The sequence below is a fragment of the Pistacia vera genome, unplaced genomic scaffold, assembly GCF_008641045.1.
Source record: "Pistacia vera cultivar Batoury unplaced genomic scaffold, PisVer_v2 Contig576, whole genome shotgun sequence".
NCBI lineage: Eukaryota > Viridiplantae > Streptophyta > Magnoliopsida > Sapindales > Anacardiaceae > Pistacia > Pistacia vera.
In genome coordinates this window covers 272,219-291,273 of record NW_022196419.1, presented here as the reverse complement: position 1 = coordinate 291,273, position 19,055 = coordinate 272,219, and positions in this window count along the sequence as shown.

The following is a 19,055-nucleotide window of genomic DNA, read 5'->3' as shown; positions in this document are numbered from 1 at the left end:
TTCATCTGTTACATGCCAGAATTGTGGCAAGCCGGTTGAAGCCAAGGATACTATTCCTAGGAAGCGAAAGGCACAAAACCAAAGAGGTGTCAATGTTAACAATTAGAGGTGGAACAAATGGGTCGGGTTAGACGTGTCAACCCTAACTCGACCCGCCTCAACCCGGATTCAACCTGGCCTGGGTATACCCCGCCAGGCGGGCTAAGCCTTCATAGGCCAAACCAATGACCCGACTGGTAGTTTTTATTTTTTTTTAAAACCCATCCAAGCCATCAGGTTGACCGGCGGGTTGGACAAAAAAAAAAAAATTAATTAAATATTTTTTTACAAAAATCCATTTTACCCTTAAAATATAGCTGTTTTATAACAGTTGAATGGGTCTTTTTGTTCATTTTCTTTTCCCATTTTTTTCTATAAATAGGGCCTAAACTTCTCATATTTCCTGACATCCCAAATTCTCTCATTCTCTTATTTTCTCTAATCTCTATTGAAATCTCTCAATCTCTTTGTTGTCAATTTGCTCTCATTTTAATTTTTATTAGTTTTTGGCTTTTTAATTTTCAATTCATATTTCCAAATTCCAATTCTCCTTTTTTAATTCTTTTATATCCAATTTTTTTTTTTTTAACTAGAATTGATAGATATTTCCATCCCATCAGTTTCAATGATGAAGAAAATTATCCTAGTCCCCCTGAATTTACTAACATAAATGCAGTAGATTTAAACAGTCATGCATTCCTATTCTCAGAATCTAATACACCTCATAATATCCCCCCCCCCCCTCCCCCCTCCTACCGATGCTACTATAGCTCTCGGTGGTTCTAGAGGTCGTTCTCATAATCATCATCCTCGTCCAACTCCATCTCAAGTAGAAGCGAGTTCATCAACTACAGTCGGAACCAATGACAAGCACACATCAGACGTTTGGGTGCATTTCGAAAAGTTTCACGAGACAGAAAATGGAGTTCAAGTGAAGAAAGCAAGATGCAAGTATTGTGGAAATATTTATAAAGCTAATGCAAGTAATGGTACTAGTACTTTAAAAAGGCATGCTAGTAAACATATAAATCATCATGGAAATAGAGAACCCAATCAAACTCAAATAACTAGTATGGGTACTACTTGGCATTATAATTATGATGCATATATGGAACAATTAGCTTTATATATTACTGCAATTGATCAACCTATTAATATGGCCGAAGATAAATATTTGAAAGATTTATTAAAAATTTATTTTTCCAGAATTTAAAACTTGTTCTAGAACTGCAACTAGAAATGATTTAATAAATTTTTTTGGGAAAATGAAATTAGAATTAAGAAATAAAATACATAGTTGTCATGTTAGTGTGGCTCTAACCACCGATATTTGGAGTGGTAGAGCTGAACAAGATTATATTTCTGTGGCTAGTCATTATTTTGATAACGAATGTAAATTAAATAAATCTTTATTGGGATTTAGATTAATGGATGTGGATCATAGTGGTCAACAAATTTATAATAAAATTGTTGTAGTCTTAGAAGATTATGATATTATTCACAAAGTGATAAGTTTAACTTTAGTTAATGCAAGTGCTAATAGTAGAGCTATGGATTTTTTTTAAACAAGTTTTCCTTTTTATGACAATTTGAAGTTTTTTCACCAATGTTGCGCATGTCACATTATTAATTTAATTGTAAAAAGTGGTATGAAAAAAATTAGAAATAATATTGATAGAATTAAGGATCCTTTAGCTTGGATTACTAGTAGTAATATAAGAAATGCTGAATTTCAAGATGCTTGTATAAAATCAAATTTGTCTCCTAGAACTTTGGCATCAGACATGTCTGTTAGATGGAATAGTACTTATTTAATGCTTGATTCATGTTTACCTTATGCAAATTTAATTAGTTATTTTGTAGCAAATAATAGGGGTTCTCATTTTTTGGTAGACAATGATTGGCATATAGCTCAAAATTTCCATTCTTTTCTTAAAATCTTTTTATCAATCAACTTTAAAACTTTCTGGTGTGTCTTATTCTCCTAATCAATTGATAATACATACAATTATAAAAATTTTAGATTTATTTATAAAAAAAAAAAAAGGAACAATGAAATTTTAGGGGAACCAATAAAGGCAATGGAATTAAAATTTAAAAAATATTGGAAACCCATTCTTTTTTTTTTTTTTTTTTTGTTTAGTTGTCATAGTTGATCTTAGAATTAAATTAGCAGGTTTAGAAAATGGTTTAGACACGTTAAGTAAAAATTTACGAGACAAAGCATATGCCAATCAACTAGGAGAGGTAAGACAGTGTCTTGTAGAGGTATATTTGCAATATGAAAGCAGGTATGAGAACCAGCAAAGAGGCGCAATACTCAAGGAAGTAGCATTAGAAGACACAAATGAAGACTTCGACTCCTAAAGTGCACTTAATAGGCCGAAGAAGACCTAAAGCATAGCCTCCTCTTCCGAAGCATCGACAACGAATATGTACCATCCTCCATGCAGCTATAGAGTAATAAGCTTCAGCAATATTTGGGAACCCTTGACTTGCTACCAGCAGATCCACAGCAAAGAGCCAACTTTGATGTCTTAAATATTGGAAAACCAGAAAATTTATTTTTTCGGTATTATCAAAAATTGCCCTAGATGTTTTCTCTGTTCCTGTCTCAACCATCTCATCTGAACAAACATTTAGTGCAAGTGGAAGAATTTTAAATGACAAGAGGACTAAAATTTCACCAAAACTAATTGAAGTCCTCACATGTCTTCGAGATTGGGAACAGTCGCACCATCAAGAGCAATACGAGATTGTCAACGACACTTTAATAGAATCATTTTAGTTTTGTAATTTAGATGATACAGATGAGGGAGGTCCTAGTCAACCATCAAATTAGTTGTTTTGTAAATTGTAACTTTGTAATTTGTAAATTAACTGTCAATTCTTGCACTCTTTTTTCCTTACCAAGTTTTTGTCCCAATTGGGTTTTTCTTGGTAAGGTTTTTAACAAGGCAATAATTGTTATAATTTCTTATTTCTTATTTTATTTTTTGATAAATGAATAAATCTAATTTTTCTTATATTACAATTTAATTGTATTAAAATTGAATTAATATTTGAAATGTTAACTAAAAAAAAAATTAATTGAATTGATATTTGAAAGGTTAGCTAAAAAATTACACAAAAGAAAAATAAATAAATAAAAATTCGGGCCAACCTGGCCCAGCCCGCACAAAAACCCGTCGAGTTAGGGTTGGCGGGCCTAACCCAGTCCGCCCTTGTTGCCTGGCCCATAATTTGGCCTAACCCACCACGGGCCGAGCCGGCAGGTTAATTTTTCACCTTTATTGACAATACTGGAATAATAGATAATTCCACATCTTCTAAACTAATTCCAGAAGAGTTAATAGTCACTGAAAGGACACAAGCCCCTGAAGAGGAACAAATCCCTAAAGGAATGCAAGAACATAGAAATGAAGAAATTTCTGTAAACTATGCTCATAGTAAAGAAATGTGGAATCGTGAAACAACTATTGTTAATAACATACTCTCATACGTAGTAGCTACTAAAATTATGAATGATGAGTTTGAGCCACGTTATGTCGATGAATGTCGAAAGAGACATGATTAACCAAAATGGGAAGAGGCAATTCAAGCAAAATTAACCTCACTAGCAAAATGTAATATATTTGGACATGTAGTCCAAACGCCTGAAAACGTGAAATCCATAGGATACAAATGGGTATTAACAAGGAAATGGAATGAGAAAAATGAGATTGCTAGGTATAAGGCCAGACTATTGGCTCAAGGTTTCCTGTAGAGACCGGAATTGACTTTGATGAGACATATTCACCAGTGATGGATGCTATCACATTCGATACTTGATTAGTTTATTAGTCTCAAAAGGACTTCATATGCGTCTCATGGACATTGTTACTGCGTATTTGTATAAAACTCTGGATACTGATATGTATATAAAAATCCCTAAAGGATTCAAAGTTCTAAAAGCAAATAAAAGGAACATGTATTCAATAAAATTTCAAAGATCATTATATGGGCTGAAACAGTCAAGATGAATGTGGGATAATCATCTCAATGACTATCTAATGAAGGAAGGATACATAAATGATCATGTATGCCGATGTGTTTTTATAAAAAGGTTAGAATCAGGATTTAAATCGTGGCAATATATGTCAATGGCATGAACTTAATAGGGACTCCTAAAGAGCTCACAAAAGCTACTGAGTACTTAAAAAGAGAATTTGAAATGAAGCATCTAGGCAAAACAAAGTATTGTCTCGATCTACATATCAAGCATTGTTTAAATGGAGTTTTGCTCCATCAATCAAATTATACTGAAAAGATCCTAAAGGGATTTAATATGGATAAATCTCACCCCTTAAATACCTCAATGGTAGCTTGGTCTCTTGATCCCTAAAAAGATCCATTCCATCATAAAAAAGACGACGAAAAGATACTTGGTCCTGAAGTACTGTATCTAAATGCAATAGGTGCACTATTATATTTGGCACAATGTACAAGACCAGACATAACATTTGCAGTGAATCTGTTGGCAAGATTTAGCTCTACACCAACTCACTGACATTGGAATGGGATCAAACATGTCTTTCGTTACCTCAATGGAACAAAGGACATGGGATTATTTTATCCAAGGAAATATGTTAATAATCCTAAATTAGTTGGCTATACAAATGTTGGGTACCTTTCTGATCCTTACAAAGCCCGCTCTCAGAGTGGATATGTTTTCCCCTACAATGGTACTACAATATCATGGTGCTCTACAAAACAAACATTGGTAGCCACTTCCTCCAATCACTCCGAGATTCTTGCGCTTCTTGAAGCCAGCCGAGAATGCGTATGGTTAAAATCTGTCATCCATCTTATCGAAAGTACATGCAAATTGTCATGTACCTAAGATGCTCCGACAATTATAAATCAAGACGATGTAGCATGTATTGCCCAAGTCAATGGAGGATATATCAAATGAGACAAAACCAAGCATATTTCACCGAAGTGCTTTTACACTCACAAACTCTAGTAAAATCGAGAGATTGATGTCAAACAAATACACTCCAGTGATAATCTTGCAGATTTATTCACTAAGGCCTTACCGACATCGACATTTGAAAAGTTAGTATATAACATCGGTATGCAGTGGCTAAATAAGTTACTAAATTAATTCTAATATTATGAGGGGGAGCATTAATCAAGAGAAGCATCAATTAGGGGGAGTTTTTAGAAAAGTTTATTGTACTGGACATATGTGCACTATACTCTTTTTTTCTTAATCAAGTTTTGTTCCACTAGGTTTCCTAACAAGGTTTTTAATGAGGTAGTATAAAGCACGTCCAACTGCACGTTACAATTTCATTGTAAAGTTGTATTTCTTTACTTAGGTTTTTTCCCACATCATTTTTCTTAAGTAAGGTTAAATATAATTATCTGTAAATAGTGGAGGTCCAAGGGAGAGTGTTGTAAAATATTATGGACCTCCACTGTCTTGAACTTTGAGGCGGTGGAGGCGATCAAAAGGAGGAGGGGGTTTTTCTATAAATACCCCCCTCCCCTTCATTCTTAGTAATGAAAAAAGTTTGAGAGGTTCATATCATTTAAATAAAAATATGGAGAGGCTTTAGGCAATATCAATTAAGTCTCACAATTCTCAATTCTCTTTCTTTATTCCTTCTCTCTCTTATTTGTTAATTTATTCCCTTATTTGAGTTTATTATTTTTATTATTATATATACACACGAAAATTCTTTAGTCAAAATCGTTCTAACATAATTATATTAAGGTCATATTTGAATACCGTTTGATTCACTCATGTGATTGAAATNTAGAGTTAAAAGATATAAAAACCCTTACACATGATATAATAATAAAATTTCATTGGGATTTTTGAAATTATAAAAATCTCTCTGTCGTTATTAAATCGTTAAAATTTATAACACTTAAAATTTATTGATAAAAATTTTATGTTATTTTTAAATTTTCAAAGGAATTTTTGTTACTTTATTAAATATTTGAGGGATTAATCCATTGCCTCTCTTTCATTGCTTCATACTATGGTTATTAGTATCCTATGATACCCAAAACGTATCATACGATATGATTCGATACAGGTCGCTAACGATACGTATAAGAAAGTGTATCCTAAAACTTTCGATACGTTGATATGTGTCCTATGATACGATACGTATCCGTTCGTATCCTTAAAAATATCGATACAAATCGATACGACTTTATTAATTTGGGCCAAATGCCCAAAAAAAAAATCGGGTGGAAATCGGATCACCCAATCTGATTCACTAAAATCAGCCCAAATTTACCCATTTTACATGGAAAAAATGAAGAGGAACATGTGTTGTCCATTTTGCATGATAATAATAATACAATTGGAGATATTAGATATTGACATTAATCTTAGAAATAATATGAATGATTGAGAGAAAAAAAATATAGATTCTTAATTTTGTGATTAATTTTGATTATGTAATACCATAATTTAAAGCCAAGAATACCACAAAATTCTTTAATTAATTTTGAAGATGATATTAATTTTAAAAATTTTTTTTTTAATTTTTTGGAAAAAGATGTATCGTATAATAAGATACGTGATACATTATTTAAAAAATTAAATTTTTGATATACGGTAAAATACACGAAATAACAATCGTACTTTCTACACCTAAAGTTTTGTATCTGTGATTTTTTTTTTTTTTTTTTTTTTTTTTCCTTGTTACGTATTGACTCTGGAGACCGGAGAGATGGAAGTTTCTTAAAATTTGGGGTTGAATGTGGCAGAAAATACGGGTTTGTTGGTCAGCAACTCAACATGAATTACAGTCTCTGTCAAAATATTACATTCAATATCGATCAGAGTCAAATATTGGTTTTCAAAATTTTTGTTTTAATAGAATAAAATTATTTTCCCTTATATTAAAGATTAAAAAAAGAATATAGATTCTAATATGGTAGGCGGATTCTTTCATGTGATAGTCATCTGTTATTAAACACTATTTACCATTATCACAACAACTACGCATTATTTTTTTTTTTTTTTCTTCCTTCTGAGAGGAGAAATAGCATTAGATATAGATGGTCCCAGAAACTTTTAATATTGGAGTAAAGAAATGTGGCATGAAGATATCAATAATGATGCAGAAACTAGAAAAGAGAAACAAATAGCTCTCATTTGGTACTTTTATTTATTCAGATTGATTTAGATTGAATATATGCAACTAACGAAAGTCATATAGATGGTCAATTTTTATTGCACTTCTTCCCACTATGCAGTTCATGAGCTCATGTTCTGAATCAATTGCATGCTAAAAGAAGCTTCTCAATTTTTTTTTTTTTTTAATTTTTCGTGGGTTGATATATTGCAATAAGATCATGTTTATCCTTACCATAATCTAATAATCTTTAAAAGGTCAAAAAGTTGGGATTTGACTACAAAGCATGATCATTAAACTCATAAATGTTAGTGTTTGTGGAATAATACAACACACTATTGCTTCTTTTGTTTGATGGATTTTATTCATTGGAATAAGATTAATCAAAGACGTAATCAATAGGCTTTGAAAAACTTATATATAAAATAAACCTTGGTAATGACCAAAGATTGTAATATCTTATATCATAATGATTTTGGGTATGTAAAATTTTTCTTCAAAAAAATTATAATATATTTTGGTATGAGCTAACAGTTTGCCATTAATATCTGGGGTCATTGAAGCCTAAAGACAAGTAGTCACAATGTTATTATGGTAGCAATCCAAGGTTGAACCCAAAACCAAGGAATTGACAAACCTCCTAACCGTCAGATAACCTTATTTATCATATAAATATGCATTTTTATATCTTTGTAAATAAACTTCAAGATGTTGATAGCTGTATCAGCTGCAGCCAAGTTTTCGGCTAATCATTAGTTCTATTACAATTAAGCAAGTTCAAGATCGAGCCGAGCCTGTGAGTTTCGATTTTCTAGTCAACTCGAACTCAATATCGGGGGATATTGAGCTCGAATTCGAGCTCCTTAAAAGAGCCAATCAGGGCTTAGTCAAGGCTCATTTGACCTTAAGAAAAGTTAAAGCTAGTTCTCTATATGAAATTCATGTCTGCAATGATAACTTGGCCTATTACAGCAAAGCAGTTTTCAAATGAGAAATCATTGCGGATTTGTTGAAGATTGGTGTGACGGTTGGGAGCATGCACTGGGTGTCCTGGAGCAATTAGCCTTGGGCTGTGTAGGGAGAGACAAGGTGGAGATAGAGGTGCAAAGGCTGATGAGTGGCAGAGGAGGCAGTGAAGATGGGAGAAGAGCTAGAGAGCTTGGAGAGAAGGCCAAGAGAGTTGTTGAAGCAGGTGGTCATCTTATATGGATGTTGATGCTTTGATTCATGAGAACAAGTCTCTCTAGAATCTTTTGAGTCTGAAGTCTATTTGCTGTACGGCTACGGCAAGAAGAACGGCGTTTGAGCTTCTGGAGATTACAAATACAGGTGGCATCGGTGTCATCTGACGAGAGAACATCAACAACGACAAACAATAGGGATTGATGGTATTGTGAAGTGTTAGGGATTTAGGGATTTTGAATTCTTGATTTAGGTATCGTGTTATACTAATTTTAAAATTGGGAGGTATTTGTCATTTAAAAATTTTAGTTATAAAATATCATTTAATCCCCATATTTCTAAAAGCATCAAAAGAACTGGTTATGCGAGTCAGTCAGCTTTGGCGCCACAGCCTTCAGCCGAGTGAATACTATCGAACTCAACTCGATTTACAACGAGCGAGTTGAGCTTTGACAGATTTAACGAGTCGAGCCAGTTGGTGAAAGCACTCGGCTTGACGACACCGACAAACCCTAGTTTGAACTTTGAAATTACCCTCTATTGTATTTTTATTTTTAGTTATGTCATTCAGGAAAAAAAGAAAATTTAATCCAAACAAAAAATATTTTTTTCCCAAGCCCATATATATAATATAATAAAAAAAATTGATTTGTTATTAATAACATTGAGCAGTTAAATTTTACATTATTATAAGTGAATAAATATTACTAAATTATCCTCTTATCATTTATTTGAACACGTAAAACTTAACGGCAAAGAGTAGAGGGATTTCTATTATTTCTGATACTTTAGTGAGAATTTTGTTATTTTATCATACCTCCACGGATTAAGTCATTAACCTATTTTAAAATATAATATTGGAATTTTTAAATTTCATTTTTCGTTAAAGTAATTTTAACTGTAAGCTTTAGCAAACTTTTTCTTATTCTAAAGGAAGAAAAAATATATCCCAATTAGAGTGTGTTTACATAATTCATTTGTTTGCGAGAGAGAATTTCTTCCTTTTATCTTTTATATTGGGACTCTTCAAGTTCAAGGAAATTAATTGCAAAATATTTTAGGTTGGTATTCCTTTATTCAAGGCGTGTATTGGAAAACCAAATTTCTAATTTTAATAATGGAAGCCCACATTGAAGTTAAAATAAATTTATTAACAAATTGTTGCCTTGAAACTCTTTAACCCCACATGCTCATCACTAGAGAATCTACTTTTATTTTTATTTTTTTAAACTACTTTTCTTTTTATTTTTTATTATTTAAATTGAATTAAAATTAACATTAATAGATTTGAATAGCTGTGTTTGTGTGTGTCAATATGCCTGCTACAAAAAGAGAAGGGAAAATCTTAAGAAAAGAAAACATACATGATTATGAAGAGATCTTCAAACCTTATGGTAACTGGCTTTAAAGTTAATATATTATTTTAATTTGCTTTTTCTTAAACCCTTATTTAATGAATTAATTTCAGGATTATTGACTAATTTTTTTGTATTATAAATTTAATACAGCCGTTTTTTATGACTCAAGAATGTTAGCTAGCATGAATTATCTTCACTTTTACATCTTTCTTCCTTCTTTTTTATATCGAGTAAATAATAATACGTTGAACGAATACTTGAATGATAAATAAATGATAATAAATTTATTCTAGATCTAATCTTTTGAATTCTGGGCACAATTTTTAAAGAAAGAAATTTTGGATTTGCTTCTTTTCTGGTTTGACTTAAGAATTAATTAATATGTTAATTTGAAAATTAGGTAGAGAAAAAACAAAGTTTACCAAACGTTTTTAACAATTTTATCAATAAAAATTAAGTATGAAATTTAGATTTATGAACGGGTAGAATTATCAAGGAGAAAACTTGCAGTTATGTATAAACACTAGTGGTTTCACTTATTTTATTTATGAGCATTGAATATTAAATACTTGCATATATTCTTTTATTATAGACTTTATTTTGAATTCGTTAATGTAGAGCAGCTAAATTCAAACCAGTTGAACGGCCACATGTTGAAGAATTAAGAATGTTATAGCAATTCGATAAAGAATTTTTTTTACTCTATTATCTTTAAATTTAATGTTTTCCTTTTTATAGGTAAGTAATGTCATTAGTGGTATTAAATTTGACGATGGACCTACAGCATAAAATTAAATACCCCATCGGACTCGGATTTTAAATTATTCACAAGGAATTAAATTTATTTATTTATTTCAATTATTATTAATAATAATACCACTATCTAATTTTAAATAAAATCCATTTCTCTCTCTTATGAGTACATTCAAATTCAACCTCTCTTATAAAATTAATGGGGTGTTTATCTAAGCTGGTCAAACTCTAAATTAAACTGACATGTTTATTTATAACTTTTTTAAGCTTATAAGTTGAGTTTATAAGTAAAAAAAAAAAAAATAAGTTGGAGAGTGGGTACTTTTTTGTTTTGGTTTTGTGCTTATAAGCTAGTTTGACCAAGTATATTACCACATTATCATTGTTTAATTTTAAAATTTATAGTATACCCTTGTTTAATGTAGTACCATTTTTAGTCATTTTATAATAAAATGTACTTATAGTCACATTTTACAAACACGTCAACTACTTATCAGTTACTTATAGTACTTTAACCAAACACGTAATTACTTAAAATTGCAATACTTATAAGCTAAAGCTAAATAGCTTATAAGCTAATTTTCATAAGCTCAGACAAACACCCCCTAAAATAACATTGCTAAACAAATTTCTCATCTAAATGATGGGTTCATGTCTTAATGATAATAATTAACATATGGTTTTTTATGTTTTCGAATTTAACTTAATATAAGTTATTAAGATCTTTTAAGCTAACCCTAAGATGTTGGTCTGAGGGTCAAAAATATTTGCTCTCTTTATTGATTTCCTGGGTTCAAACCATATTAGGGTCACTTATCACAATTGTAACTTACCTTAAAACATTGAGTTTATAGAGTGTTCAATAAGCATTAGATATTAGTTGAGATATTTGTAAACTGGCCCAAACACCCTGATCATTAAAAAAAAAAATGGATCTTCTAAGCTTTCTTTTCTTTTTTTCGTCTTAATTAAATGAAGATTTTGAACATTTTTGTAATTTTGTCCAAGTAGAAAAACCGTGTTTCATAGAACCAAGAAACTTATTAAGTTGTTTAAGCATTATCAAAGTTTTAGAATAAATTTATATAGATAAAATAAATTAAAACTATAACTTATCTACACGGATATTTTTTATTCATGTTGTGTCAAATTCTAGGTTTTGACATGTTTTTTTATCCTATAAAATATCATTATTATTGTATTATTATTAAATAAATATTACATTCAATATCGATCAGAGTCAAAATGTTGGTTTTCATAAATTTTTGTTTTAATAGAATAAAATTATTTTCCCTTATATTAAAGATTAAAAAAAGAATATAGATGTCTAATATGGTAGGCGGATTCTTTCATGTGTTATTAAACACTATTTACCGATTATCACAACAACTACGCATTATTTTTTTTTTATTTTTTTATTTTTTCTTCTTTAGAGAGGAGAAATAGCATTAGATATAGATGGTCCCAGAAACTTTTAATATTTTGGAGTAAAGAAATGTGGCATGAAGATATCAATAATGATGCAGAAACTAGAAAAGAGAAAAACAAATAGCTCTCATTTGGTACTTCTTATTTATTCAGATTGATTTAGATTGAATATACTGCAACTAACGAAAGTCATATAGATGGTCATATTTTTATTGCACTTTCTTCCCACTATGCGTTCATGAGCTCATGTTCTGAATCAATTGCATGCTAAAAGAAGCTTCTCAATTTTTATTTTTATTTTTTTAATTTTTCGTGGGTTGATATATTGCAATAAGATCATGTTTATCCTTACCATAATCTAATTAATCTTTTAAAAGGTCAAAAAGTTGGGATTTGACTACAAAGCATGATCATTAAACTCATAAATGTTAGTGTTTGTGGAAATACATACACCACACTATTGCTTCTTTTGTTTGATGGATTTTATTCATTGGAATAAGATTAATTCAAAGACATGTAATCAATAGGCTTTGAATAAAACTTATATATAAAATAAACCTTGGTAATGACCAAAGATTGTAATATCTTATATCATAATTGATTTTGGGTATGTAAAATTTTTCTTCAAAAAAATTGTATATATATTTTGGTAACTAGTATCCTAACCTCTGGGGTCCATTGAAGCCTAAATGATCAGATAAGTCACAATGTTATTATGATAGACAGTCTAAGATTTGAACCCAAAAACTCAAGAAATTGAACAAACCTCCCTAACCGTTCAGTCAACCCTTTATTTATCATATAAATATAGCATTTTTATATCCTTTGTAAATAAACTTCAAGATGTAGCCAAGTTTTCGACTAATCCAACTTAGTTCTATTACAATTAATGCAAGTTCAAGATCGAGCCGAGCCAGTTGAGCTTTCGATTTTCTAGCTCAACTCGAACTCAATTATCGGGGGATAATTGAGCTCGAATTCGAGCTCCTTAAAAGAGCTCTAATTCGAGCCGGCTTAGTCAAGGCTCATTTGACCTTAAGAAAAGTTAAAGCTAGTTCTCCATATGAAATTCATGTCTGCCAATGATAACTTGGCCTATTACAGCAAAGCAGTTTTCAAATGAGAAACTGATTGCGGATCTGTTGAAGATTGGTGTGACGGTTGGGAGCATGCACTGGGTGTCCTGGAGCAATTAGCCTTGGGCTGCTGTAGGGAGAGACAAGGTGGAGATGGCGGTGCAAAGGCTGATGAGTGGCAGCAAGGAGGCAGTGAAGATGAGGAGAAGAGCTAGAGAGCTTGGAGAGAAGGCCAAGAGAGTTGTTGAAGCAGGTGGCTCATCTTATATGGATGTTGATGCTTTGATTCATGAGAACAAGTCTCTCTAGAAATCTTTTGAGTCTTGAAGTCTATTTGCTGTACGTCTACGGCAAGAAGAACGGCGTTTGTAGCTTCTGGAGATTACAAATACAGGTGGCATCGGTGTCATCTGACGACAAGAACATCAACAACGACAAACAATAGGGATTGATGGTATTGTGAAGTGTTAGGGATTTAGGGATTTTGAATTTCTGATTTAGGTATCGTGTTATACTAATTTTAAAATTGGGAGGTGATTTGTCGCATTTACAAATATTTAGTTATAAAATATCATTTTAATCCCCCATAATTTCTAAAAGCATCCAAAAGAATCCTGGTTATGCGAGTCAGTCAGCTTTGGCTCGCAAGCCTATCAAGCCGAGTGAATACTGATCGAACTCAACTCGATTATTACAACGAGCCGAGTTGAGCTTTTGACAAGATTTAATCGAGTCGAGCTGAGTTGGCTGACAAGCTACTCGGCTCGACGGACACCTAACAGCCCTAGTTTGAACTTTGAAATTACCCTCTATTGTATTTTTATCTTTTTAGTTATGTCATTCATTAGAGTTAAAAGATATAAAAACCCTTACACATGATATAATAATAAAATTTCATTGGGATTTTTGAAATTATAAAAATCTCTCTGTCGTTATTAAATCGTTAAAATTTATAACACTTAAAATTTATTGATAAAAATTTTATGTTATTTTTAAATTTTCAAAGGAATTTTTGTTACTTTATTAAATATTTGAGGGATTAATCCATTGCCTCTCTTTCATTGCTTCATACTATGGTTATTAGTATCATATGATACTCAATACGTATCATACGATATGATTCAATACAGATCGCCAACGATACGTATCAGAGAGTGTATCCTAAAATTTTCGATACGTTAATATGTATCTTATGATACGATACGTATCCTTAAAAATACCGATACAAATCGATACGACTTTATTAATTTAGGTCAAATGCCCCAAAAAAAAATCGGGTCGAAATCGAATCGCCCAATCTGGTTCACTAAAATCTGCTCAAATTTACCCATTTTGCATGGAAAAAATGAAGAGGAACATGTGTTGCCCATTTTGCATGATAATAATAATACAATTGGAGATATTAGATGTTGACATTAATCTTGAAAATAATATGAATGGTTGAGAGAAAAAAATATAGATTCTTAATTTTGTGATTAATTTTGATTATGTAATATCATAATTTAAAGTTAAGAATATCACAAAATTCTTTAATTAATTTTGAAGATTGATGTTAATTTTTAAAAAAAAATTACTAATTTTTTTTTGAAAAAAATGTATCCTATAATACGATGCATGATACATTATTTAAAAAATTAAGTTTTTGATACACGATGCGATACGCGAATTAAAAATCACACTTCCTACATCTAAAGTTTTGTATGGGTGATTTTTTTTTTTTTTTTTTTTTTTTTTCCTTGTTACGTATGACTCTGGAGACGGAGGAGGAAGTTTCTTAAAATTTGGGGTTGAATGTGGCATAAAATACGGGTTTGTTGGTCAGCAACTCAACATGAATTACAGTCTCTGTCAGTCGTTAGAATCTAGGTACTCTTATTTGGAACCTTTTATTATAAGAAGACGGCCAGTCGGCAACGCTACGAGAACATTAAAACGATGTCGTCAAAGGATGTAAAATCTTAGCCTAATTGAAGATGAAACGAAGATTGAAGGGTGAAAGAGAGTCAATGTTTAGAATGGTGAGAACTGAGAAGGAAGGCAGAGAAACAGAAACTTTTTGTTAATATTAGAAGGGATTGCGTGTTGGGTCAGGACCGTCAACGGTCTTACCGACAGCTTTTAATTACTGCTTGCTTTTTGCAGAGTTAAAATAAAATACCATTTTTCTTATTTTTCTATTTCATCTTTTCATTGGACGTCATGTGAATGTGATTGGGGCGCCCTCCCCTTTTATATGTTCTAATTTTTGGATTTATGTAAAATTATTTAATTTACATTTTGGACATTATCCGACAAGTGAATCAAATCAAAACTATAATTAAGTATAGTTAAGAAAAATATAAAAAGAAAAAGAAAGCTTGACCTACCTTCTCTCTAGGACGGGTTTTTTCAGTAAACCCCCACTAATTTGAGAAATTATCAAGTAGCGCCCACTGATTTGAGAAATTAGACCCTAACCCCCAATCTGTAAAGTTTTGTTGTTATTGTTAACGGACATGCAAGTAGAGTTTAGAAGGGCAGGCATTTTTTACTTCTTGCCTTTCCCAGGAGAACCCTAGCTAATTTTTTCTCTTTCTCCATCTTACCTTTTATCTTTTCTCTTGCTACTTTATTTTCTCTCTCTTTTACCCTTCACATCTTTCCTTACTCACTGATAAACGTATTAGTAGGCTACCAAGAGGCCAAATCGGGCCTCTTAAGGCTACTTAGAGGCCTAATATGGCCTTAAAAGACATTCATAGAGGCGAATCCAACATATACTAACATTGAAAGGATGAATTTGGCATCATTGACACCGAGGCTAGATTTGGCCTCTTGACCAATAGAGGCCAAATCGACTTCTACGCAGCCTTCAAGGGCTAGATTTGTCTTTTTTAGCTTCCATGAAGCCTCTTTTGGCCTTTATTACAAGGCCTTTGGTGGCCTCAAGCGGTGGAGCCCTTAAGGCCTCTAGTGGCTATCGTGAGGCCATAGAGGCCTCCAACTACGCCAAGAGGTCGTTGGAGGTGGCGACACTAGTGGTAGAAGGTGGTTACGATTAGGGGGTGGCAACAAAGGTGATTGGGAGATTAGGGGTTGTATTATTATTATTTTTTAAAGGTAAAATTTTTTTTTCACTCCTTAATAGATTTTCATTAACGAAACTGGATAAAATAGAGGATAGGGTCCAATTTCCCAAACCAATGGGTACTTTGTAATTCCTTAAACAAGTGGGGGTTTACTAAATGTTTTCCCCAAGGAATAAAAATACTGATCCCTCTTCAATTTGGTCAATCAAATGTAAATAGTGTTTTTTAATTCCTTTGTTTTTAACTAACACATTAAATTAATTTAATACTCAATAGGTTTTGACTTATTTGGTCAGTTTCTTCATTGTTTTTTCTCAACTCTAAATACAACCATATTTTCATTCAAAAAATTTCAAATGTTAATAACTTGTTTTTTTGTTTTAATTTTTGTTTATTTGTTAGGAGTGATGCTATATGCACCCTATTAATTCGCTTATTAGCCCTCATTCAAATAAATTCACATTAATTTCATATTACCCTTAGTTATGATTTTTTTTTTTTTAAATTACTTTACTTTCATACAAAATACCAAAACCAAGTGAAGCCCATTGTAGCGGAACCACTCATTCCATGAACATAAAACTCACTACTCACTAGACAACAAGTCATTCGTATGAATTTTGAGTCATAAACTATACATAATGGGATTAAATGTTTGCATTGTGGAAAAAAAAAATTATTTTGATGGAAATTATTTCATTTTGAAGTTAAAAAATATATCACATTACTTTATCCATTGAAAGAGTACTGAAAATTAAAGTAGCTAGAGACTATGGTTCATATGTTTTTAAGTAAAAGTCGATTGACTTGAAATAGAAGACATAAATTTTCAGAACTCTAGTATGAAACTTCTTTTGGGATATATATATATATATANTCCCTCTTCAATTTGGTCAATCAAATGTAAATAGTGTTTTTTAATTCCTTTGTTTTTAACTAACACATTAAATTAATTTAATACTCAATAGGTTTTGACTTATTTGGTCAGTTTCTTCATTGTTTTTTCTCAACTCTAAATACAACCATATTTTCATTCAAAAAATTTCAAATGTTAATAACTTGTTTTTTTGTTTTAATTTTTGTTTATTTGTTAGGAGTGATGCTATATGCACCCTATTAATTCGCTTATTAGCCCTCATTCAAATAAATTCACATTAATTTCATATTACCCTTAGTTATGATTTTTTTTTTTTTAAATTACTTTACTTTCATACAAAATACCAAAACCAAGTGAAGCCCATTGTAGCGGAACCACTCATTCCATGAACATAAAACTCACTACTCACTAGACAACAAGTCATTCGCATGAATTTTGAGTCATAAACTATACATAATGGGATTAAATGTTTGCATTGTGGAAAAAAAAAATGATTTTGATGGAAATTATTTCATTTTGAAGTTAAAAAATATATCAGATTACTTTATCCATTGAAAGAGTACTGAAAATTAAAGTAGCTAGAGACTACGGTTCATATGTTTTTAAGTAAAAGTCGATTGACTTGAAATAGAAGACATAAATTTTCAGAACTCTAGTATGAAACTTCTTTTGGGATATATATATATATATATATAGTTTTTGTGAGGGTATATAATACTTTCTGAAAATTATAATATTATATAGTTTTTGTGATTTCCACGAGCATTCATACTTTCTTAAAAATACAACATACTATACAGGTTTTATTACATAAAATTATATAAAAGATATTATATACTTCATAATATTAATGACGTGAGGTTGGATCAGCCCTCAGGTGGCAGTTAAGAGGCCTTATTTGGCCTCAATTGGTTACGTGAGGCCTCAAAGGCTTTCACGGCCGCCACAAGATCTCTAGTGGCTGTCGGGAGGCCTTGAAAGCCTCTAGCAATGTTCTCAGGCCATTGGAGGTGGTGTTGATGTCGACGGCAAAAAAAATTTGTGAATGGGGGTGTTTTAAAATTTTGTGATTAGGGGTGTTGTAAAGTTCTCGATAGGTTGAACAAGGGCAAATGTCATTTAGCAATCTAACAAATTTTCATTAACGAATGTGGAGGCTTATTGTTAAATTGCAAAATGCATAGGGTTTTAACTCAATATAAATATATTTGATTGATTATGAATTGCGGCTTAGTTTGAAATTGTTGTAGTTTCTCCCATAATCATTTAAAGTAATACTACACATACAGTATTTTTATACAACATTTCTCATACAATATTATGTGGTAAAATATGATTGGTTAATTTTAAATTAAAGTTAAACTTTTACTCAATCATCTTTTGCTACATAATATTGTATAAGAATATTATATGTGTAATATTATTCAATCATTTATGAGTTATAACTTTAGAAATAATCAATTTCAGAAATAATCTATTAGGGTGTTTGTTTTATTTAATTTTAAAACTACTTTTGATTTTAGGAAATAAGATATGACCAATACAAAATTACCAAAAAGGGTATTTTTTAAGTACACTTTTGTGTTATTATTTAAATATATTGAATTTAATTTCTTTAAAAAATTAAGAACTTATAAAATAAAAAAAAACTGGTCGGCAAAGTTGCTAGTCAGTTGTCGGTGGTTGTGGATGGCCATTGTTGTCAGAAATTTTTTTCTGGTAACTGACATGACATTGTCATGATCATCAAAATCACAGCCTGACAATCTACTCGAATATGTTGGCGGTTTAACCAAATTATCTAGTGTTACACCGCAAGAAGCCAGAGAGTTTCTGATAGAACCCTCGGACAACCACTCAACCACACAACACAGTAAACCAAAAAGACACAGACAAACTCAAGAATTATATCCAATGTAAAACTGGGTTGATTCTAATTGATATTGATTAAAAAATAAAGGACAGTTTACAAAGCAGTGCTCAACTACAATGAAATGAAAATGAGTAACAGATAGTCCCAACAATTCGAGGAGCTAGAGACCTCCTTGATTCACTATTGATAATAATCTGCCTTTTTAACAAATGGCTCTCCCTTTTATACATAAATCAGTTAACAGAATTATTCCCTTCTA